This window comes from Onychostoma macrolepis, chromosome 03 (assembly GCF_012432095.1).
Source record: "Onychostoma macrolepis isolate SWU-2019 chromosome 03, ASM1243209v1, whole genome shotgun sequence".
In the NCBI taxonomy this organism is placed as follows: Eukaryota; Metazoa; Chordata; class Actinopteri; order Cypriniformes; family Cyprinidae; genus Onychostoma; species Onychostoma macrolepis.
Window position 1 is genome coordinate 12,297,507 of NC_081157.1, and position 13,587 is coordinate 12,311,093.

Here is a 13,587-nt window from a genome sequence, read left to right on the forward strand (position 1 = left end):
ATTGTGACATAAACTTGGAACACATTTACTAGTTGGGCTGTTCCCAAACCAACATGATGAATGCTACACATCTAAGAATGTGTAGACCATGTTTATTATTAATACTCTGTTCACAAATAGATTTTAATAGCATGCTAAACAATAATAATTAGTTTCTCAGATATAAAATGTCTTTTTTTTATGATAGTACAAAGCATGCGTGAGTCTATGGCTACCAAACCTACAGATGTTCCTGATATTAACATGCTCACAAATGTTTTGTTGTTGTTGTTGTTTTTTATTGAATCAGATACCTGCACCACAGATGAATCCTGATGACTTTTTTCAAACTGTTTTCCCACTACATTGATATTCTATGGTAAAACAAGCTCTTTGACTACTGATTATGTTTTTTTCTTCTTGAATCCATGGAAAGAAGCAGAAACATTTAAATAACACACGTAAATATCAGGTATGATTTACTTGTTTCACTTGTTGAACAGAATCTGTTGCAGGAATGACTCAAAGTCTGTTCACATCTCTGTGGTTAGATCAGTGTGCACAATAATGTGTCTTTGACCTTCATTATGTATGTTTTGATTATACTGTGTTGTAAATAAAATACAAATAATTTAAAAAAAAAATTTTTTTCAGTCTCCTCACATTCTGTCTTCTCTGCCTCAAAGTCACAGTCACACTGTGGCCCATTAGGGGGCGGCCCTTTGTCTCTCAGGTGAGAATCACTTAATATTCAAGGTCTTTGCCAAATTTAAATCAATACATTGTTTTCTGTGAAGGAGTAAGAAAGATGATTTTCACATCATTTTGACATGAATATTCTAGCCTACAAGACTGATTACTCAAGTCTTATTCAGAACTATTCAGTATGTGTTTTATGGCCTTATTTCAGCTAAATTTTCCCCCCAAAACTTACTAACCACGCATAATCTTTTTTTTCTAAAAAATGCAAACATATACAGGTGCATCTCAATAAATTAGAATGTTGTGGAAAAGTTCATTTATTTCAGTAATTCAACTCAAATTGTGAAACTCGTGAATGAATGAATGAATGAATGAATGAATGAATGAGGCATTTATATAGCGCTTTAATGTGTATTGCAATACACCCAAAGCGCTTTGCAATCATGTGGGGGGGTCTCTCCTCAACCACCACCAGTGTGCAGCATCCACTTGGATGATGCGACGGCAGCCACAGGACAACAGCGCCAGTGCGCTCACCACACACCAGCTACAGGTGGAGAGAAGAGAGAGTTAGAGCCAACCAAGTGGATGGGGATTATTGGGAAGCCACGATTGATAAGGGCCAGTGGAGGGAATTTGGCCAGGACACTGGGGTTACACCCCTACTCTTTACGATGAGTGTCATGGGATTTTTAATGACCACAGAGAGTCAGTTTAACGTCTCATCCGAAAGACGGTGCTTTTTTACAGTATAGTGTCCCTGTCACTATACTGGGGCGTTAGGACCCACACAGACTGCAGGGTGAGCACCCCCTGCTGGCCTCACTAACACCTCTTCCAACAGCAACCTAGTTTTCCCAGGAGGTCTCCCATCCAGGTACTGACCAGGCTCAGCCCTGCTTAGCTTCCATGGGCAACCGGTCTTGGGCTGCAGGGTGATATGGCTGTGGCTCGTGTGTTAAATAAATTCAATGCACACAGACTGAAGTAGTTGGTTCTTTTAATTGTGATGATTTAGGCTCACATTTAACAAAAACCCACCGATTCACTATCTAAACAAATTAGAATACTTCATAAGACCAATAAAAAAACATTTTTAGTGAATTGTTGGCCTTCTGGAAAGTATGTTCATTTACTGTATATGTACTCAATACTTGGTAGGGGCTCCTTTTGCTTTAATTACTGCCTCAATTCGGCATGGCATGGAGGTGATGACAGTGGCCTTCAGCTCATCTGCATTTTTTGGTCTCTTGTTTCTCATTTTCCTCTTGACAATACCCCATAGATTCTCACCAGCAGATGACATTGCACCCCAAATCATCACAGACTGGAAACTTAACACTGAACTTCAAGAAACTTGGGCTATGAGCTTCTCCACCGTTCCTCCAGACTCTAGGACCTCGGTTTCCAAATGAAATACAAAACTTGCTCTCATCTGAAAAGAGGACTTTGGACCACTGGGCAACAGTCCAGTTCTTCTTCTCCTTAGACCACACTTTTCTTCCACACTTTTTCCTTCCACTCAACTTTCTGTTAACATGCTTGGATACAGCACTCTGTGAACAGCCAGCTTCTTTGGCAATGAATGTTTGTGGCTTACCCTCCTTGTGAAGGGTGTCAATGATTGTCTTCTGGACAACTGTCAGATCAGCAGTCTTCCCCATGATTGTGTAGCCTAGTGAACCAAACTGAGAGACCATTTTGAAGGCTCAGGAAACCTTTGCAGGTGTTTTGAGTTGATTAGATGATTGGCATGTCACCATATTCTAATTTGTTGAGATAGTGAATTGGTGGATTTTTGTTAAATGTGATTCAAAATCATCACAATTAAAAGAACCAAAGACTTAAACTACTTCAGTCTGTGTGCACTGAATTTATTTAATACACAAGTTTCACAATTTGAGTTGAATTATAAACTTTTCCATGACATTCTAATTTGAGTTGCACCTGTACATCAATCTTGCTCACATATTATTGTAGCACACAAAAAAAAAGATGTTACTCATCCAGAATAATACTTCTACCGCCGTCGTTCCCGCGGCGATAACATTTAAAAAAGTGTATTTGCTGCCTTTTACCGTTAAGTGGCGCTTTAACCACAGACGTTGAAAAGTAAGAATTTGAACGCGTTGGAGCACATTCCCTAGCGTTTTGCATAGCACTCTGAAAAATAAATAAATAGGACATCTGTCATTTAAAATTATAGGTTAAGCAAAATATAATCAAAACCGAGTTGATCGTCCTTCAAGGACAGCGCATCATCCACGCTTTGCTTCATACTTATTCTGCTCTGTCACTGATCGACAACCTGCCTGAGGGCCGTATATCAGCATCGGTACAGCCTGCTCTGAGCATCGCTGCGCACAGACCCCGCAAACAAAATACATGTTACCGACCTACCGCCTTATTCCCACGGCGCAAGAAATCCGAGGTGCGTTTCCCGAACAACGACGTAACTCGCAGATTAACCACCATAGTATGATGCATTGTTTTGGAAACGAACTAGCTAGTCACGACTGTTTCCCGAACACGGTTGCATCTCCGTCGTTTGAACCACATTGGTTCAGCAACATAGGACCATTGTTAATGACGTCACACGCATGTGTTGGAGGAATAAGTTCTGCTATTTAACTGATTAGAGATCTCTAAGATGCTGCTGTATTGAACATGGCACCTACTGACTAATTTACAATTTTTTGTTCCCTGTCATTGTGCTTTATTTGATGTTTGATTAATCGCAGGTTCCCTCATATGTCATACTCCGGGGTTTCCTTAGGTATTTATGCACATGCGCACTTTTCAAAAATGGTGATTACAAAGGACGCGCAAAAATTCATGATTAAAATGCATTTTATATTTAGATAGAATGGAAGATACAGATAGTACAGCATGTTAGCTTACGTGTTGTGCCCAAGAGCATATTTATTTAAGCCCATATATCTTATTAACAAGAAACTATGCTTCTAACCACAGGTCCGAGAGCTGCAGTTCAAACCACGTAAGTTTGTGACGCTGATTGCGAACGTTCGTTTGAACTGTGGTTTCGGGAATCGTTGAACTATGCTGATAACGACCATAGCTGGCTAATGATGCTTTTGGGAAACACACCCTTGGTCGGGTCCCGCAGTTATTGCGTTAATGCCGTTAATGGAGATCTACTTTGCAGCCCCTACTTTGGAGCTCAACTTTCCCAAACCCCAACCTTGAACTGGAATTACACAAATGAAAATTCAGTCACACTGCTGGAGGCTATTTTATATTTTTATTTTTTGCTTAACGTAATATAGGCATGTTCTATCTAAAACAAAAATAATTATAATGTGTAACATTAAGCAGTATGTTTTCAGCTGCAGAATACACACACATTTCTGATAAAGATCTTATTTCAAGTTTTTCCATGCCAGTGATCCTGCTGACCACAACTGGACGAATTAACTTTGGTTTTGTCCGCAAAGCAAGAGAATGGTTAGTGATTAATTTCACTTCATAATAATAAAGGCGTAATGCACCTCAAAAAATTAAGTTTATGCATATATGTAACCATAACAATTACTGTGTATAACAATAAATCAATGTTTAATTTGTTAACCCACACCTGGACGCCACGCACTGAACGCTCTCTTTGCACACGTCATTGTTTACGAACAGATTAAATGATACGTGACAAGTCAGCGAGCAGTAATGGCGTCGGCGCGATGCAGTGCGTGCCGCGTGGGGGATGGGAAATGCTGAATGAATTCTCGCGGGATATCCACCCTGCGTGTAGCTGGAGGCAGGGCTGCATCTCGCAGTAGTTTGATATCGTGGGGGATGGGATCTCGCGAGAAAGTTGTTCATGAGTTCACCCATGTGGGCCCCAGATTAACGCGTTTGCTGGGTAGTTAACAAAAAACTATACCCAGCATGGGTAAAAAACAACCCAACTAAATGGCCCAGCAGGCTGAACTCAGCTAGTGTTAAAAAAAATAAAAATAAAATAAATAAATAAATAAAAACAGCATTTTGCACTAATAATAAATGAACTCAAACAATGATTGGAAATGACTATTGCTGTCTTAAAATAAACCAAAAATACTGTAGGTTGGTAATTTAAAAAGCAGACACAGAATTACTAGAGGCAACAGTGAACATTTACTAATATTGAATAATACTGAAGGACATGGAGGCGCTAGCGAGATCACTTGCAATTTTTTCTTCTTAAGAGTGTAAAATTAAAATACGCTGTAATTTTTCCTCATGAAGGTAAGAGTATACATCATTAAAAGCCGCAAATAGTTTTATTTGTGTGCACTCACAATATCAACAAAATGTTTTGCTTTTTAAAATAATGAAAACAGTCTTGATCTTGAGCAGGAACACTTCACAAAAACTGAACCGATACTCAGCAAATACTTGCCTCACTGACATAATAAATATATTTATAGAATGCTATAAAATACTACTTTACAACGAAATAATTCAAATCGAAAATTAACAAATCTTTCATTAGCCTATGTAATCCATAAAGATGCATTTCTCTCTAAAGGCGCGTCCAGTGAGGAGATATGGGGAGTAAGTGTGGAGCAAAGCGTGGATATGCGCTGTCCTTGAAGGGCGATCAACTCGGTTTTGTTTAATAATTTTAAATGACAGATGTCCTATTTATTTATTTTTCTCTGCAACACTTTTCCTACCATCTTAACAGAAAAATGTCAAACGAATTTAGTATTTTGACAAGATTAAAAGGCTATTTTTGTACAACTTACTTTTTTCTCTCTCTGGGACACTTTTTCCTATCGTGTTGTAAATGTTAAACGAATGACAAGACGAATAGAAATAAATACAATTTTTGTACAATATTTTTATTTTCTCTGTGACACTTTTTTTCCCTCAAAGTCAACAAATTCAAGACTTGACAAGACGAATAAAATAACAAATACAATTTTGTGCAGGCTACACTTTTATTCGTTAGCCTATATCTCTCTTTCAGTAGTGGAAATGTAAATGTGAGATTCTGGAAACGAGATCTAAATTTAGTGAGAACAGTCGGGTCGGGAAGAAATTATTCTAATTAAGCGGACAGTGGGTGAACAAAGAGTGAATAGCGGGAGCGGGTGGGTGAGGGACAAAAAAACCCCAGCGTGTCAACCGTCCCTTTGCGCCACCTGGTGGTGATTTCGCGAACGACTTTCACATCTGAGTAATTTGTATTTGCCGCTGCGGTAATAGGCACAGTACCGTTTCTAGGCATAGACGAGCTAGGCGGTTCGCCTAGGGCGCCACCAGCTGAAGGGGCGCCAATGAGCGCACGTACTGGTACTAGAGCTGGGAATCGATTCCAAAAAGAATCGATTCCGAGGCGTTGGGAATCGAGAGTCGATTCCAAAGGTTGGAATCAATTCCATCAAGAGGAATCGACTCCTCATTCAGAGCTTTTTTTTCAGTTCAACAAAGCTCATCTATGGGAGCCTCTCAAACGGAAGGCTGCATCCTACGAAGGCTGCACTCATTTAAATTCACAAAAATAAACTGAAAGAAAACGAGTCGGTACTGCATCATCATAATTTGAAGATGCAGCCTTCCGTTTGAGAAGCACCATTCACCTCATGCTTGATAAAAGCCGTAATTAAGAGAGTTGTGAGATAAAAGATTATTTTATATATATATATAAAAGATCTATTTCATTTTTATATTTACCCTTCGCCTCATGCTCGCTAAAAGTGATTAGAAGTTTCTTTCGGATAGTTTTAATGAACCAGTTTAAAAAAAAAAAAAAAAAAAAAAATATATATATATATATATATATATATATATATATATATATATATATATATATATATTTATTCAGGGTTATTTTATGGTGGAACTGGCTTATGTTGTCCACAATTTTGAGCGCTGCACGGCAGAATAAATCTTGACGTGATTGAGGATCTTATTTCCATCTAAAATTCTATTTTTATTTCTATCAGCCAATGATAATTCTAAAAGAAAACGTCACGAGCATAGATCAGTGACCGAGAGCGCATCTGATTGACAGATAAACCACGAGCTCTATCAGTGTTATTGTTAATGTTCTGGTTATTTTGTTTCAATGTACAGTTTGTTAATTTTATCCAAAGCATACAGTCAAAGAAAACTTCATCATTCAGCTGAACTGTGCACATTTATTTTAGCCACTTCATGTCTTGTTCAGTTTATGCGATAAATGCATGTCCCTGCTGAGCAGTGAGCTATGACTAATTTCACGGGCAAAGCAGACAAAATTACAATTAAAGAATCAATCATAGCTATAGAAATTTATTGTCATTTTTTTTTTTTTACAAATAAAGCTTCATATTATGAGAAGGATACTTTCTACGACCTTTATATCCTGCAGTCATGGCGAGATTAGGTTCCTTCGATCTAAAAAAAACAAGAATCGAAAAAGAATAGAAAACAACAGAGGAATCGATTCTCGGAATCGACTCCCATCGATTCCAGAACCAGGAATCGGAATCGATTCCAAAATATTTGGAATCTTACAGCCCTAACTGGTACTACATTTTAGCAGGGTTGTGATAAAGAGTGGCACGGTCACCCTAAAATATGACTGCCGCCCCCACTGGATTTCCAACATCATTGGGCTAGAGTACTGTCAATCTCACGATGCCTGTATGCCATTGGTCACTAACAGGCGGACTGCGGTCCGGGTCCGGACCCAGAAGCCGTCCCATCTGGACACGGACCTACATATCTAGCTTCTATTTCAACTGGCGCAGCTTTTGTAGTCTTTACGGTAGTGGACTCCGGTCCGAATCCGTGAAGGCTTTTGACATAATGAAATAAATACCAAACGCTAATTTCTAGTAAATCAAATTTATATCTAGCAGATCAAGGTCAGCTCTAGAGCCGTTTGGGTGCAGATGTGCGTGCAGTGATGAGAGCAGAGAGCGCCCGCTGCGCGCAGACAGATGAAACTTTCAGTGGGTGAAAAACAATGGCATTTTCAAAAATTAGGAAAGTTGACGGGTCCTTAAAAATCTTTGGAAAAAAAACAGGTGGCGCTACTATCAAATTGATGTAGTGTGAGGTGACAATTGCACGCAAAGTTTGGTGTCAATATATCAAAGCTTTGCAGAGATACAGCCACAGAGTCATTTTGGCAACATGCCTCATCTTTGTAACTGCGCTATATGAAAACGATTCCGTCTATCAACACGAAATCCATAACTTTTTGTCAGCACAGTCTGAAGATGATCTGACTCAATTTTAGTGAAAACGGTCTAGGTGTTCGAAAAAGTAGGTTTTCAACATAGATCAACATAGCGGATAGGAAGTTCGACCGACTATGGCATAATTGGTATCTAAGTTTTCGGCATGACTCAAGGAAAATTTTAAGATTGTTTCATTACAATAGGCTCATGCTATCAAAAGTTCTTAGTAGTTTTGGAAATGTCATATTTAATAGTTAATGAATGGTTTATCACTCTCAACCAACAGGTGGCGCTGTTACCAAATTGATGTGGCGTGGTCAGTGTGAGGTGACGATGGCACATACAAGATTTGGTGTCAATATGTGAAAGCTTTGCAGAGATACAGCCTCAGATGCAGTTTGGCACCATTCCAGCAAATTCGTTGATGCATTAACCCTTTAACGCGTACGATCACACCGGTGTGATCAGTCTTGGCTGGTCCCTGGAGCGTACGATCACACCGGTGTGATTAGAACGTTCAGTGCGTCACGTCATCAACTGCTGAATTCAAATCTGTTTTCTGGCGCGGAGCCAGATCAGACGCCCGCGCGCTTGTCATATCACTTATTCAGTATTTTCAACCATTTAAATACACATAAGTACCAGCAAAACCATACATTTATAGTTTGTAAAATATGCACTGATGTCTATGGAAGCATAATGATCCTTACAAATATAATCTGACGACATGTTTTATTGATATCATATACAGATTGTGTAGATAACTTTAAAGTTTACTCTGCTCTTCTCCCAGTTTACTAGAGACTTACTTTAATGTGTTTCGGGAGGAGAGGATGAATTTACGTGTTGTTAATTCCACAGCTGGGATTCAGCACGAACAAACATGGCGGCGCCCATCACCCGGTATAGATCAACTAACACGGTCATTATAAAAGTGTTTAAACAACCAAATACATTTACTTGCACATATTTCAGAATCGGAATACCAGATATTTCATAATATAGCGAGTATGTTTGTGAATATTAATATTAAAAAAAGGAAAAACGAAATAAAAGCAATCCATGTGTCATACAGCGCTATTAGGTCTGCGGTGTGTCACATGACAAGCATGACGCGTCGCCATGGAAACAATAAGGCTATACATTCTAAAATAACGGTCGCCTAAAAAAACTCACGCTGGGGACTTTTTGAGTACCATCACGGTATGGTGCCGAAGAGGCATACCAAGTTTCGTAGCAATAAGTCAATTCATTCTTAAAATATAGCATTTTACAAAAAATTCAAAATGGCGAAACCCAAAATGGCTCACATGGGAAAATTGGGTATCATTCAACTCAGCATGCTGCACTGAATCTAAAGAGACCAGTTTGTGATTTTTGGCCAAACCATGCAAAAATATGCATTTTTCATATCTTCTGACCACTTGGTGGCAATGCGCCAAAACACTGTAGGTAGTCTCAGGTCATGCCTGTTATAACACACACCAAGTTTGGTCTCAATATGCCAAACCGTTGCAGAGATATAGCCTCGTGTGCTTTTCATCAAATTCGTTCATGCGTTATTCGAGAACGGTTTGACTAATCAACTTTATTTGCATAAGTTTTTGCCAGCATGGTCTGAAAATGATTTGAGCCAATTTTGGTGAAAATCAGACAAACCGTTTAGAACGAGTTCGAAAAAGTAGGTTTTTAAAACTATTAAATATAGCAAAAAACTAAACCTTACGATGTTTAAATTTTGGTGTTCAAAAGTTATTAGCATAAACATGAGTGAAACTTGTGGTGGCGCTAGAGAGTTTGAGTTAGAGACACCAAATTTGCTATGATTAATATTGAGACTGTCCTCTATCTGTGTGGCAAATTTCATAGCTTTCCCGCAAGCGGTTCTATGGGCTGCCATAGACTCCCTTGCAGAAGAAGAAGAAGAAGAAGAACGCCAACGGATATAATAGGTGCCTACGCACCTTCGGTGCTTGGCCCCTAATGAAGATTTTGTACATTTTAAAGTTAAATTCTTCTATCTAATGCACTTTGAGAGTTCAAAATTAAGAGCTTCAACCCATGTTCCTAAGAAAACTTAAGTCAGAAAAAAGTCAGTGAATTGACTTGTACCTGAACTTTAAAGGGGACTCAACCCTCTTTTTATTTGTGATATACTATCTCAGTCTAAATTACATTCACACTGGTGATTTAGAAGCCAAACAATTTGGAATATAATAATAATAACAACAATGACAGTAATACCCATATATTGTAAAACAATTGCACTGTAATAAATGAAAATGAATATTTCATATGTATATTATTATTGCTTTACACTACAGTAGGGAAATTACAATACTTCTTTCCGAATTTCTACACTTGAAAGAGATATTTTGAATTTGGACTGCATTTAAACCGCTAGCTGTCAGCAATTCATACTGCACTTTTAAGTAGTGATGTTATGTTCTGTGCCGAGGCTTCGGAGCGTGTGTCGAGAAATCCCGACAGCTTTCAGTGAAGCGCGTATCGAGGCTTGTATCGCTTTAGAGCAATGATGTCATTGATGACGTCCGAAGCCTCGCTTGGCCTGACTGGTTCAGGAAGCGGTTATAATCTTGTAAATTCACAGTCCTCTGCCCTGTTAAACCCAGCCACTTTCCAGTTTTAAACTAATAATATTGCCCCTCCTGCCTATTATGAGCAAAGACTTGATTTACACACATTTGCTAGCCCCATTCATTTCAAGCCAATACATTTATTACACAGTTATGTTATATTGTGTTATACAATCATTATATACCACTAGAAAATACACATATTCATATAAATAGATTAGTCTATGTGGAAATGGATTTTGTTCTTCACCGTTATTTCTAAGCCTTAACTGGTGCAAAATACAGTGCGTCACAGATCACGTATCTGCTTGGTTTACACTCTTTGGCCACCGGGTGGTATTGTGAGCAAATGAAGCCTCGAGAAATGAACCCTTTTGTAAACCACTTGGCTGAAAAGCTTCAATGCTTCAGAGGCTTCATCTCTCCATCACTACTTTTAAGCTTTTATTTTGACGGAAAGGGCACTAGAGCTTTTATTTGGAAGGAAAACTGCAGCTTGAAAACAAAAACGCGTCTCACTACAAATCTAGTGAAATTATATAATCATCTGCCGTGAAAATAAAGCCTAACTGGTCGCTGTTGTGTTTCCAAACGTGCACTAAACTCACAACACATACAATAAATGAGTTCACTGTATTCATTCATTGTGAACTGAGACGTTCTGAGGCGCGGAAAATACCGGATCACGAGCTTTGAAATGCACAGTGAACAGACTTGATGAAGGGATTAAGCCATTTTGTGCTTTTGGTTTTATTTCATACTGTGCCAAAGCATAATGGCTCCAAACACAACTTTAAAGACCTTTTATGTTAGAATAAGAAGTTTAAATATATTTTTAAAACTACACTTTTTGCCCGGAAGACCTATTGTTTCATATCGTCATACGACCACAATAATATCGAGACAGTTTGCTGTCTAGTTTGCTTGATATTATCGTTACATCCCTATTAATGATACTTTACCACTTATTAATTTCTTCATTTATTTATCATTTTTGCAGGTGCATGATTGCCAGCTGTCATTAATGGTCTGGCTAGATTACATCTTAACAGAGGGTTAATGCAGGCATTTGATTTTTTCCCCCTTCATATACTGTACCTGTTCCACTGACTATGGATGCTGTAGAACCTGGTCAAAAAGAACGCACACACATGAGTAACTTAAGAGCATTCCACTGGAACTAATCTTCCATCATCAGCTCGTAAAATTAGCAAATGACAAACACAACGTAAAACATGATAATGTGAAGATGAAATGTCCGCGCTACATCTGCTTGGAGTTGTAATTAATAATTAATCCTTTGGAGAAGCTCCAGAACCAGAGCATTCGCGATACTGCGACCCCGCTTACCATAAACTACCTTCTGATAAACAAAAAATTGACTGACTTACAACTTCGTCTGAGCTAAGAAGATCACCAGAGCCACACATCGTGATACTCCTCATGACTGCATTCCAAGAGGATGCCGCCTTTTTTGCTCGTACAACAAAGAAACCCCAGTTACACAGAGTTTCTTCATCCATGACTTAACCCGTTTAGTAGGTAAAATTATAGATATTCGATGTGACAACTATCTCATGTTTGGTTGAATTATACGTTATTTTTATTACAATAATGTAAAAGGATAAATGTTGACTTTTAGCATCATAAGGTATGATTATAACACTTATATAGAAATCTGCTAGGATATTTCCTCCATGTGACATATTTATGAGCAGATAATGTATGCACGAAAAATAAGTCGTGCTGGGCGGGGCTCCGCCCTACAGAGACAATGTGATTGGGTCAGACAGTGAATAGGATGGACTTAATTCTGTCCGATAAAACAGACACCCAACTTTGAAAAGTGGAGAGAAAAACGTGGGGTTGAACAACTGGTGAAACTGCAAGAAACTTGGCTGAAAGTCTGGGCGTTGCCCCTCTGATCGCACTGCGAAACATCTGGCTGATCATCTCGAAAGACTTCAACACCCTGTCCACGTCTGACCAAAGAAAACTTGCAAAGCCGGCGCGTAAGAACTTCAAACTCGCTATTCGCGCGCTGCCAGAAAACCATCAAATCCAAAAGGAGGAATCCCGAGTGACGTCACGCGATAACAACACGTCAGCAGGAAAGTCCGGGGCTTCCCTCCAGCAACACAAGAACAGCCTTCAACTCACAGCAAGTAAAACAAACAAATCTCTAATTCGCTGAGCTGACTGAATGAATCGTTAAAAGATAACGATAATCGAGTCTTCTGTTTGTGACGTCCCAAGGTCATCTTTATTCTCAGGAAAGAGAATAGTTTAACCTTCTTCAAACTGCTTTTATCTTGCCATAATGTGTGTATGTGTGTGTATGTGTTTCGTTTTGTATTGTACCCTAGAATAGTAAATAAATTCTCGATTCATTTTTAATGAATAGTCTGGTGCCTTGATTTTCAAATCTTAAATTATTTGCCATAGATCGTGTTAGCTACCTGTGCTCAAAGATTTCCCAATCAATTCTGTATTATTATCAACAATAAGAAGAATTGCTAAATTATACTGTATTGATACTCGCTGGTCGAGTCGTTAATTTGTATAAATTATACAAATTTTGATTAATATCAATTAATCAGATCAAAACCGAATTTCTACGATTTGGTTCCCTAAAGCTAAAATTTATAAATGGATAGGATAAAACCTTACATTACGTTACAATGCATTTTATTTATTAATAATTAAAATTAGACAAACACACCATTACACATAATATACAGTTTTGCTTTTATAACTTTTGCCATTAGTGATAGATTGCCACGCTAATAGAAAACATAAGAAATAATTTACCTGATTAAGCTGTGTTATAAGACCTTACAGCACTCTACACTCTCCTCCAAATGTAATAAATATAAATCTGACAAACCTGAAATGAAAATGGATTCAGAAGAGCAAATTGAAGTTCTCTGCTGAATATCAAATACAATATGTGTCTTGGATTCTTGAATATTGAATCTTAAATACTTGTACCCAAATTATGCAACTCTCTGTGTCAGCCAATCAGATGTGATCTAAAGGTAAATCACATGACATTTAAGAAACAGCATAGAGTTGTTTTTTTTATTGCTTTATAGTTTACATGAGAGTAAAATGGTAAATAGGGCAGATGGTTTTAA

General features: G+C 38.2%; 1 protein-coding gene across 1 annotated transcript in view; it reads right to left on the reverse strand.

The window, feature by feature from the left end:
- The window catches only part of LOC131537214 (uncharacterized), a 51,114-nt gene extending 37,736 nt beyond the window's left edge, over nucleotides 1-13,378 (reverse strand). Inside the window, exon 1 of the mRNA XM_058770520.1 lies at nucleotides 13,338-13,378. The gene's annotated coding sequence lies outside the window, so the exon portion shown is untranslated. The remainder of the gene's footprint in view (nucleotides 1-13,337) is intronic.
- Between the last annotated feature and the right edge of the window lie 209 nt (nucleotides 13,379-13,587).